Source organism: Heloderma suspectum, chromosome Z (assembly GCF_057233095.1).
Source record: "Heloderma suspectum isolate Gila_16-S chromosome Z, 16-S_ref, whole genome shotgun sequence".
Lineage (NCBI taxonomy): Eukaryota > Metazoa > Chordata > Lepidosauria > Squamata > Helodermatidae > Heloderma > Heloderma suspectum.
Genome location: NC_139476.1, coordinates 6,156,433 through 6,169,012, shown reverse-complemented (window position 1 = coordinate 6,169,012; position 12,580 = coordinate 6,156,433).

Genomic DNA, 12,580 nt, shown 5'->3' with positions numbered 1-12,580 from the left:
ATCACTGCCTCCTTGAGGGCTGATGGCATCACTTATTTGAGAGTGATTAACCCCTCCACATTATCCAGCAACCAGCCATGTCGGCATCCTCTTCAGTGATAAGGACAGAGATGACACCACCTTTTCTACTGCCTGACCTGGAATTCATTAGCAGCTTCTTCAGCCTAGAGGGGACTGCACCTGACTGAACTCGCATTTGTGGGCTGTGTGATGTGTTTCCCCCTGAAATCCAGGAATGTTTCCATTTGGGGGAGGGGGGTTATGTAAAAAGAAATTTGCAAATTTCAGCCTCAAAGTGCATAAATTATGCAAATTTTGGCTGCAAACTGCATAAATTACACAAATTGCAGCTGTAATTTGCACAAATGTCTTTTCATCCAATTTTTCAAAAAATGGAAATCCCGTAACACGGCCCAGTTTGATGCAGGGAAATGAGCCAAAGTCCGGGGGGGCTGAGCTGATGATCTTTTGCAAAGCTGACAGGTCTTTATTGCCCATTCGAGATCAAGCCACCCCCAAATACTTGGCATTATGACATGGGACAATCTGTTGTCACTGGGGAGATTCATTTCCCCCCAGCAACTGTCAGGATTCTAGCTCAGCTCAGCGGGAACAGGGAAGTGTGAGGGGGTTGGTGGATGACCCCTGCTAATCAAAAAGTCCTGGGAATCCATCCCTTCAACACCAGCGTTCTCCACCTCGCAATGCAGCAGTCAACTGGATTCCCAAGTCCAGGAAGATGCTTCGGCCAAATTCTTGCATGCAAACATCAGAAAAGCACAGCGGACGGGGGAGCCCTGACAGCAGGAGATCTCGGGGGGATCTTTCAAGAGGACAACACGGGTCTCTCCCAAAGACGCAAACAGCATTGGATAGGCTTTGTGGAGCGTGCAACAGCAAAACAGAGCCCTCAGCTTTTCCCAGGCAAGACAGGGCAAGCGAAACGCAAGTTGCGGGTTTTGCCTCTGGTCGCTTGGAGCTGCTGCTGACTTGCCCCATCGCCCCATCTTGCCTTATGCAAGCCGCAGCCAATGCGGGGGTGATCCCCAGCGTATCTAGATTAGCGCCAGTCTGCTTGAGTGCTAGCTGAGTCGGTGAGAAATGTCCCACAGGTTTGCAGAAGCAGAATTATTGACATGCAAGTGTAGGCTCCGCTTCCAGACGGAGATCAAATTAAACTGAGATCTTGCAGGAGGGAGGAGGAGGAGAGAGAGAGAGACATGGAGAAAGAAACTGCTTGCAGACAGGCAGCCTGGGGGTTTCAAACTAGGAAGAGGTTGAGATTCCCACAACCTGGAAAGGGTGGGTGAGGGTAATACAAATGAAGTCCTTGAATCGCCTTCGCACCTCGTTGTTTGGTGGATCAGAGGTAGGCCGATGATCTAGCACCGTGATTGTCGCGATTTTTTTTCCAGCTGGAGCCATTTGGGTAGTGCTGGCTGCAGGTTTTCGAGGGCCCTTGGGCAAGGCACCCCCAAGGGACCCTCTCCTTCAGTGAGCCAACCTTCGCACTGCCGCTGTCGCCAGCTGCTTTTACTCCTCATCCATCATGGCCACCGCTTGCTTGCTTGGCTGGCAGGGAACCAAGAGCAAGAGGCAGGTGAAAAGCAGGTTGCAAGAGGGAAGAGGAGCTAGTCCAAGGCGCTTCTGTCAGCGGGCCCCTGTTGGGGTGTGGGCCCTTGGCAGATGCCCAACCATGCCGACCCTTGGCGCCACCCCTGCACTACCATCAGGCACCGCACTGAGGTCATGTCAGGGCCTGTGTGGTGCACCCCTGCGCTAGCCAATCATGTTGCTCGTTTCTAGTTTTCACCCTTTCCTGCCAGAAGGAACGCCTATAAGACTGTTGAAACTCAGATCTGATGCCTGAGTTTGGCTTCTTCTTTTTTTCCTTTTCCCTCCCAATCCCTTTTCCTTTTCTGTTGTGTCTTTTTTAGATTGTAAGCCTGAGGGCGGGGTCTGTCTCACATTATTCATCTTTGTAAGCCTTTTCGTGTTGAACAGCAGGGTAAAAAATGCTGTAAATAAATAAGGGACTGCTGGATTCTGCAGGTTCTTGAGCAGCCATGATGGATTGTGATGGATATCCGCTGTGGAAAGATCCGGCGCTCTGCAAGCAGCTTGGAAACTGGGTTGAACTTGATACCTTATCTGAGAACAGGGAGAAAAAACATTTTGTGTCAACCGAAATGCCAAAAGAGCAGCAACACGTGTTGCAACAGATGTTGAAAGACCTGGGCAGCTTTGGAAGAAGATGCTGAGCTTTGCTACACGAGGCATTCATTGTGCGCTCCTCATTCCCTATTCATGGTAGTTTGTGGGTTCTTTAGACAAAGATGTGACCCTGCAGTTTCACTTCGGTTTTTAAACAGGTCTTTTGGTGAGGCTTTTTTTTTTTTTTTTTTAATAGTACAGACAATGTGGTATTATTTGTGGAAATGAAAGAAAACGCTATTTCCGCTTGTGCAACTGCACTACACCATATTACCATCTAGAGGTTATGTAATGGAAAAGCAGGAAAAGAAATGCTCTTCGTGTAAAGCTCAGATCTCAATTTTGTGTTGAAACCAAAAGTAGATACAATGGATTAACAGCCTTCACCCCTTTTCCCCCAGCCACCAATCATTTGGCACTTTCCCAGCTTTTGTGCAGAAAAGGGCAACTAAAATGATCAAGGGCCTGGAGCATCTCCCCTATGAGAGAAGCTTACAGCAGCTGGGATTGTTTAGCTTGGAAAAAAGGAGGGTCAGGGGAGACATGAGAGAGGTCTACAAAATGAAGCCTGGTGTGGGGAATGTGGACAGGGAGACATTTTTCTCCCTTTCTCAAAATACTAGAACCCAGAGGGGTCATCTCATGAACCTGCTTGGTGGGAGATTCAGGACAGATCAAAGGAAGGGCTTCTTCACACAGCACAGAGTTAAACTATGGAATTTGCTACCACAGGATGTAGGGATCACCACCAATTTGGATGAGTTTAAAAAGGGGTTGGATAAATTCCTGGAGGAAAAGGCTATGGATGGCTACTAGTCTTGATGGCTATGTGCTACCTCCAGTACCAGAGGCAGTGAGCCTATGTACACCAGTTGCTGGGGAACATGGGTGAGAGGGTGCTGTTGCGCTCATGTGTGGTTTCCTGGTCGACAGCTGGTTGGCCACTGTGTGAACAGAATGCTGGACTGGATGGACCCCTGGTCTGGTCCAGCAGGGCTCTTCTGATGTTCTGATGTGCTTAGGAGCTTGAAGCTACAATATGCGGATATTTTGGTATTTCAGGCCCACCCCTTTTGCCTTTGGCCCCACCCCTTTTCTTTAAAGTCAGCCCATCACTGGAATGTGACCCCTGAGAGCTTCCCCAAAACTGAATTCGTGCTCTATTCTTTTATTTTGCTCTTCTTCTGTCCCTTTTCCCTTCCTTTCTCCACTTCAGAGGAGAGAGAGTGAAAATGAAAGAGACAACAAGAGAGAGAGAGAGAGAGAGAGAGAGAAAAAAGCCAGCGTGGTGTAGTGGCAAGAGTGTTGGACTGGGAGCAGGGAGATCCGGGTTCTAGTCCCCACTCGGCCACGGAAGCTCACTGGGTGACTTTGGGCCAGTCACAGACTCTCAGCCCAACCCACCTCACAGGGTTGTTGTTGTGAGGATAAAGTGGAGAGGAGGAGGATAATGTAAGCTGCCTTGGGTTCCGTGCAAGAGGAAAAACGGCGGGGTATAAATGTAATAAATAAATAATAAATAATAAATAAAAGGAGAGAGAGAGAGAAAGAGAATGAAAGAGAGAGAAAGGAGAGAGAGACAGAATGAAAGAGAGAGAGAAGGAAAGAATGAAACAGGAGAGAGACAGAAGGAGGAGGAGAGAGTGGAGGAGTGAGAAAATGAAAGAGAGAGAGAATCAGAATGAAAGAGAAAGAAGAGAGAGTGAAAGAGAAGGAAGGAGAGAGAACAAAAGAATGAAAGGGAGGGAGGGGAAGGGAAGGGAGCAGAGAATGAAAAAAACATGGATAAAGAGAACGGAAGGGAAAGGAAGGAAGGACGGAAGGGGAAGGAGAAAGATGGATGAAGGAAAAGAATGGACAAAAGCTCAGAGGTAGAAAGAAAAGATGGATAAAGAGAAGGGAGGGCAAGGGAAAAGAGGAAGAAGGGAATGGGAAATAATGAGAGAGAGAGAGAGAGAGAGAGAGAGCATGCGCAAGAAAGTGCCCAGACCAAGGTTACCCTTGTTTAATTGCCTGGATGCCATCCAATTCCTGGCAGGTGATTGTGGATTTCAAACCTGTTTTCATGGATCCACACCCTGCCACAAGGCTGAACTGCCCAGCCCAGCAACAGTACACAAATCAAACTCACACCGGCTGGGTCACACAGGGAGTGTGCCGGGGCACCAAGACAGGTAATCAAAAAAAGAAGTTTCTAGAGCAAAACCACTCCAGATATGACTCAAGTGAGCAAGCCAGACGGCATGGCGCTGGTGTACTTCATTGGACACTGAGATTATGCGGACCACACGAGCTGACTTTTCCCTAAGGAGCTGGATCCGTGGCAGATCTCTAGGGGTCTTTCCCGTCAGCTACTCCCTGACCCTTTTAACTGACTTTGAACCTTCTGCACTGCCATTGAGCCTAAAGACACTACGTTTCCAGTCCTCATGGTCCAAAAATAAAGGGCCAATTTCAAGAGAAAGCTCTCCGGAGACTCAGAGTCTTTCTGATCACCTTTGACCGAATCCTTTTAAGTGGAGATTGAACCCAGGACGCTCCTCAGGCAAAGCAGGGGCTCTGCCACCGAAGCACGGTCCCTTCCCGAGATAAGAAGGCCACCCTCTGCTGGTTGATTAACTTGTCCTGCTCGGGGGCTCACATCAGGGCATCTGGTTGGCTGCTCTGGAAACAGCATGCTGGCCAAGATGGACATTCAGTTCGTTCCTTATGGGGCGGAGGACTTAGCAAAATAGAGTCTCTGTATTCCCGGGCAGTCGTCGTCTTCTTCTTCTTCTTCTTCCATCTGTTCCTTTAGCTGTTATGGTGCTTGTGAACATTCCACAACATCACAGCAGCTCAACCAATGGGGTGGGGAGAAAGTCTCCTTGAAGAAAACAAGAACAGCTGTGCTGGGCTAGACCAAAGGCCTCTCTAGTCCAGCATTCTGTTCCCACAGCGACCAACCAGAAGCCCGAATGGGAAGCCCACAAGCTGGATTTAAGTGCAATAGCATCCTCCCACTTGGGTTCCCCAGTATGCTGTCTCTGATACTAGAAGAAATTCATAGCAGTCATGACTAGTCTCCATTGATAGCCAATCTGCTCTTAATGCCATCCACATTGGAGGCCATCACTACATCTTGTGGAAGTGAGTTCCACAGTTTAACTCTATGCTGTGTGAAAAAGTCCTTTTATCTCTCCTGAATCTCCCACCAATCATCTTCAATGGATGACCCCATTGGGTTCTCGTATTCTAGTAATACTTCTCCCTGTCCACTTTCATCACATCTTTTGTACACCTCTATCAAGTCCCTCAGCGTTTTTCTAAGCTAAAGAGACCCAAACATGATAAACTTTCCTCATGGGGGAGTTGCTCCAGCATTGGGATGCCTTTTCCGGCGCCTTTTCCAGATCTAAAAAGTTAAAGTGTTAGAGTAGGGCCACAGAGAGCCAGGTTCAAATTCCCCTGTTCATTTGTTACAATGCTCCCTGGGCAGCCTCGAGCCAGCCAGTTATCTCTTGACCTAACCTACCTCAAAGGGTCGTTTGGAGGATAAAGTAGGGCCGGGGGGGGGGACATATAGGCCACCACCGTGAGCTCCTTGGAGGCAAAGCAGGATAGAAAGGTAATAAATAAATAAATAAAGCCATGATTAAAAAGAAAACTCAAGCTGTGCTGTGCTGGCTGAGGATGATTGGAGTTGTAGTCCGGGGGAGGGATCTTAAATCTAGAGTTAGGCAGGCAATGTTTATTTATTTACTTATTTTATGTCCTGCCTTCCATCAAAAAGTGGAACCCAAGGCAACTCACAATAAAATCCAAATTAAAAACAAGATCTCAATTAAAACATCACATAAAAACAAATCAATTAAAAACACAGTTAAAAACACAACTATAAGAGACATTAGCGGTACCAACCAATTAAATAAACAGCGCTGACCAATACCTTTGTTAGGACTGACCAGAACACCGTAAAAGATGGTGCAAAACCTTCACAATTCCATGGATGGAATTGTGGCCCTGGGTCTCCAAATTGTCGCCTTTGCTGCAACGTTTTTAATTATATATTATTTTATGTGGTTTTGTTCTTGTATTACATGTGGATTTGAGCATGAACTGTTTAGAGATTTCGTTATATTCAGCGGTATAGAAGTATTGCAAACAAATGAATGGAGGTGGTCATATTGCACAATTTAAAGCTTGCTTTTAATCCAAAGCAGAAAAGGGGGGGGAAAACTGAGGCAGGGCAAATCAGTGCTCCAAAGGGGTAGATGCTGGCACTGGCCTCACCCTGGCTCCAGCCCTGAACTACAGCATCAAAAATGCCCAACTGTCAGCGGCGCCATTATGGCAAAGCATTCGGGCACCTTCCCCCCAATGCAGCAGCACTAGCTTCTGTGGTGTGACACCCCTGCCTGCCCTAGGGATGTACGAAAGTCACTTACCTTTTCAACGGGGTGATTCGCGGTGGGGGGGGGAGCTCTGCGCCTCCCCCCGAAATCCTAATCTGGCCGGCTCTGCTCCGCGGAGATTCCGCAGAGCCACCAGCCGGGGCTGCCCGCAGCCGGACATCCGGCCACTGGGCAGCCTGCAGAAAAGAAAAAAAAACAGCATACGCAAATGGCGGCAGCTACAGTGGCCGCTATTTGCGTTCCCTTTTTTTTGCTGTTTTTGCCTACATGAATATTTACGTAAGCTATTACGGCGAAAAAAAGGGGAACGCAAATGGCGTAGTGGGCGCTATTTGCATTCCTTTTTCCCCCCCGCCATTTTAGCCTACGTAAATATTTACGTAAGCTATTACGGTGAGGTGGGGGGGAAGGACCGCAAATAGCGCCCACTACGCCATTTGCGTTCCCCTTTTTTATTGCCGTAATAGATTATATAAATATTTATGTAGGCTAAAACAGCGAAGAAAAGGGAATGCAAATGGCAGTCACTGTAGCCGCCGCCATTTGCGTATGCTGGTTGTTGTTTTTAGCTTGCCATGATAGGCTACGTAAATACTTACGTAGCCTATCACGGCCTCCGCAGGGACGCAAATGGCGTAGCCTATCACAAATTATTGACGTAGCCTATCACAGCTATGATGAGGAAGCGAATGGCGGCCGCAGCGCAGCCACCATTTGCAAGTCAGCGCAGACGGCAGCAGGTAAGTGCTCCGTTTCGCACCTTTCTTGGGGTGGGGGGGCAGGGGCTTCATTCCACCACGGAGTTCGGCGGGCCAAATGCACTGGCATTCGGCCTCACCAAGATCCGTGGCGGAATTATCTGACATCCCTAGCCTGCCCTGACCCCCATCCATTCTCTTGCCGTTGGCTCCCCCTGCTGACCCAGAAGGCTTCGGTAAAGATCCGTGCATTTGCTGTATATGCCTTACCAACTGCTGCTGTTAGGACAGGTGGTGAAACATTCTACAAAATGACACAAGGGGAAGAAACTGTGATTATTTCACTTGCATGTATTTTGGCTTAGCTATAGCAAAGATGTCTTCCCCAACCTGGTGCCCTCCAGATTATCTATTATTATCATTATCATTATCATTATCATTAATCTTAGCTGCCTTTCTCTTAAAAAGGACCCAAGGCACAACAAAATTATTAGAATAGACAAGAAATGAAATACCTAAAAAGAATTTCCATTAAAAATATGGAACATAATAAAACAACTAAGGGTGCAATCCTATGCATGTTTAGACAGGAAAAAAGGCCTACAATCCTATGCATGTTTAGACAGGAAAAAAGGCCTACAATCCTATGCATGTTTAGACAGAAAAAGGCCTACAATCCCACGTATGTTCAGACAGAAAAGTCCTACTAGGTGCAGCATTCCCCAGCCAGGATGCTGGTAGTTGTAGGACTTTTTTCTGTCGAAACATGCATAGGATTGCGCCCTTAATTGGACTATTGAGCTGTGTTTAATTCCTGTTTACACCTTCAAGGGCAGGTTTGTTCCCCCATATTGCTAACAGCAGTGGTCTCCTGTGTGGCCCCATATACACCAATGTGCCTGCAGAAAGCTCTCTTAATGCCCGCCATGCTCCCTGCCTCTCTTGATTTTTGGTTCATTTCTTAAAATTTCTTTTTTAATTACACTTTTTAAAAGAAAACCTAGGAGGCTGGCATGCCACAAAGCAAAATGCTGCCCTCTGGCACCATCTTTATTTGAGTTCAAAAGAGCGTTTTGTGTCTTGGAGCTAAGAACGTAGGTTCTTGGGCAAGTGACTTTCCTTTTAGTCTCGCCCATTTGCCTTCTGGGAAAGAAATGCCCACGACAGCAGCCATTTTAGGAATGGGCAAGCTGCCCACCTGGCAGCCATTTTGTGAGTACCCACGATGACCGCACCAACAAGTGAACGGGTTGGAATAGCTCTCCGTTTGATACAGCTCTCACCATTGGACACACTGTGCCCACTTTGTCTGAGTGAAGCCATTCCCACTGACACCCCTAGGCACAGCCCCTGCCATGGGGCACCCCCACAGCCCCCTGAGGGAGGGGGCTGCCCCACAGCAGGGGGGAGTGAGCAGGCCTACAACTCCGACCCTTGGCGTACTGAACCCCCTGACTTCAAACTATATGGACTACAAAGCTATGTGCTGGTTAGGAAAGCTATCCCCCTAGTGGTTGAAGATGTTGCTGCGGGCTTCGATTAAAATTAATTAATGCAATTTAAAAACATATTAAGGGGACCCTAGGTGCACACCCCAAGCACCCCTTAATATGCATGCCAAATTTCAAGTGTCTAGGTTTCACCGTCTTGGTGCTTTGGTGCTCATGGATGGATGGACAGACACACATCCTTTTTTATTATTACAGGTAGATAATAATAATAATGCAAATTATTGTTCATTGTTGTTACACACCTAACATTTTCTAAGCGCTGCACAAAATTACATATAGGATTCAACACATCTTGCAGCAGGGCTGCAATTCCACATCTCCAATTGTTGCCTTTTTTATTTCCTGTTTTCTTTTAAAGAAATAGCACAAGCCTGTTTAGGAGAGCCAACTCCACCGACATGCTCTTTTCAGAGTGTATTTATTTGTATCCCCACCCTTCCTCTCAGGGGCAGTATCCATAATTCTCTGTCCTTTTTAAAAATCCTCACAACAGCCCTGCGAGGTAGCTAAGGCTGTGAGTTATTGCCACTTCTCTCCCCCACACACACAACTCACAACAACCCTAGAGGTAGGTTAGGATGAGAGTTATAGCAACAGGCCCAAGATCACCCAGTCAGTTTCATGGCTGGGTGGGGATTTGAACCCGGTTCTCCTGAGGAGGGCACTCTCACCACTACACCACACCAGAAATGTGTGTCTGTTGTACAGGAGGAGAACTTTAAGCTGAGGGTAGGCACCCTGCTTTCCCCAGATATTTTGTATTAAAACTCCCATCATCCCTGACAATTGGCCATGCTGCCTGGAGGTAATGGGATCTGTAGTCCAAAACATCAGGTTGGGGAAGGCTGATCTAGGGCCTCATTGATAGAGCATGGAGCTTCTCCTCAAACCTGCTCCAACTGCTCTTTGGTAAAACGGCCAATGAAAGGAGAGTGCCTCTGAGCATGTGCAGTGCACTTTTTTCCTGCTGCTAACAAAAGCCTTCTCCCACACATTTGAGCCAGCAAGTGAGACCCATTCTCTTTCTTTTTAGAGTTTGTTGTTGCTGTTCAGTCGTGTCCGACTCTTCGTGACCCCATGAACCGTAGCACGCCAGGCCTTCCTGTCCTGCGCTCTCTCCCGGAGCGTGCTCAAGTTCATATTCATTGCATCCGTGATGCTATCCAGCCATCTCATCCTCTGCCGTCCCCTCCTCCTTTTGCCCTCAGTCTTTCCCAGCATCAGGGTCTTTTCCAGGGAGTTTTCTCTTTGCATTAGGTGGCCAAAATATTGGAGCTTCAGCTTCAGTATCTGTCCTTCCAGTGAGTACTTAGGGTTGGTTTCCTTTAGGATGGACTGATTGTTAGGGGCACAGAAATCGGCCTTCTACCAAGTTGGACCTCTGCTCCATTTGGCTCAGTATAGTTTACTCCTAGAGGCAGGGGTTCTGCAGGGTTTCCTGCAGGACTTTTTCCATCCTTCCATCCTCCCTCTCTGGAGATGCCAAGGACTGAATTTGGAACCATCTGCACACGATGTGTGCGTTCTGCCGCTGATCAGTGCTCCTCTCCCCTAAAAAAGGTTCCAGTCCTCATGGTTCTAAACTGAAAGAGGAAACCTTACATCAAGCCAGACTCAGGTGCCTTATATCTTGCTTTTAACTGGCACTGACTCTCCAGGGTTTCACATTTGGGCGGCGGCGGGGGGGGTGTCTTTCCCAGCCCTCCGCAAGACTTGAACCCAGGACTGTTTGCAAGTTATGTTGATTTAACAGAAAGGAGACCTCTGGTAGATCTGCTAAGCAAGGAGCATTATTTGGGGCTGTGATTCAAACGGACTGGCAACTGGGGGGCCTTTTGCCCATGCAAATCAGCTTGGATTGCAACCGGTGTCGTGGCGGAGCCCCACTAAACTGATCCCAATGGTGCAGCTAGGTAATTGTAGGCCTTGGAATTAATGGATTTAATTCATCCATTAATTTATGGATTATGGGGGGGAGGGGCTTACATGGCCATGTGTCTTACTTCAGGTCTGAAACACAAAACTACAATTCCCCCCCCCACCTCCATGAAGTCCCATTCCCTGCTTGAAAACTGCTTCTACATACCTAATATGTTAGAACAATAAAACTATTTACCTATCCTGATTTTTTGTATATATAAAAAAACCTCTTGAGCATGTGCAGTTTTGCATTTCAAACTCGCTTAAATCATAGCACCATCCCAACTACAGGGAGGTTCCTTCTGCACTAGCTGCCCTAGATCCCCAATGAGACATGCCATTGCAATCTTATGCATGCATACTCAGGAGTAAGTCCCATGTTTCCCCTACCCCATCCCATGTAAGGACATACATTAAAACAATTGGAACAGTTAAAAACAATTAATGATAAAACTCCCACGCCAAGGAAAACTAACTTTGTATTCGGAACCATGAGGACTAGAAACTTAGTTTAGTTTTTTTTTTAGGGGGAAATACCAGAGCTCAGCCTTGTGATACGTTCCATGGGGTTTTCTTGGCAAGAATACTGGAGTGGGTTGCCATTTCCTTCTCCAGTGGACCACATTTTGTCAGAACTCTCTGCCATGACCTGTCCGTCTTGGGTGGCCCTGCACGGCATAGCTTATGGCTTCACTGAGTTACGCAAGCCCCTTCGCCACAACAAGGCAGTGATCCATGAAGGGGATCTTCTGTGAACCGAGAACTACCGGAAGTACAAGCTGGGTTTCGAAGAGGCAGAGGAACTAGAGATCAAATCGCCAACATTCGCTGCATCATGGAGAAAGCAAGAGAATTCCAGAAAAACGTCTATTTCTGCTTCATTGACTACGCTAAAGCCTTTGATTGTGTGGATCACAACAAACTGTTGCGAATTCTTAAAGAGATGGGAGTACCAGACCACCTTACCTGTCTCCTGAGAAACCTGTACGAGGGTCAAGAAGCAACAGTAAGAACCAGACATGGAACAACCGAGTGGTTCAAAATTGGGAAAGGAGTACGACAAGGCTGCATATTGTCGCCCTGCTTATTTAACTTATATGCAGAGTACATCATGAGAAATGCCGGGTTGGATGAATCACAGGTCGGAATTAAGATTGCTGGGAGAATTATCAACAACCTCCGATATGCAGACGATACCACCCTAATGGCAGAAAGCGAAGAGGATCTAAAGAGCCTCCTGTTGAGGGTGAAAGAGGAGAGTGCAAAAGCTGGTTTGAAACTCAACATTAAAAAAACGAAGATCATGGCATCTGGCCCCATCACTTCCTGGCATATAGAAGGGGAAGAAATGGAAGCAGTGACAGATTTTACTTTCTTGGGTTCCAAGATCACCGCAGACGGTGACTGTAGCCATGAAATTAAAAGACGCTTGCTCCTTGGGAGGAAAGCTATGGCCAACCTAGACAGCATAGTAGGAAGCAGAGACATCACCTTGCCGACAAAGGTCCGTCTAATCAAGGCTATGGTTTTCCCAGTGGTAATGTATGGCTGTGAGAGCTGGACTGTAAGGAGGGCTGAGCGCCGACGAATTGATGCTTTCGAACTGTGGTGCTGGAGAAGACTCTTACGAGTCCCCTGGACTGCAAGGAGGTCCAATCAGTCTATCCTAAAGGAAATCAACCCTGACTGCTCATTGGAAGGACAGATACTGAAGCTGAAGCTCCAATATTTTGGCCACCTAATGCGAAGAGAAAACTCCCTGGAAAAGGCCCTGATGCTGGGAAAGACTGAAGGCCAAAGGAGAAGGGGACGGCAGAGGATGAGATGGCTAGATAGCATCACC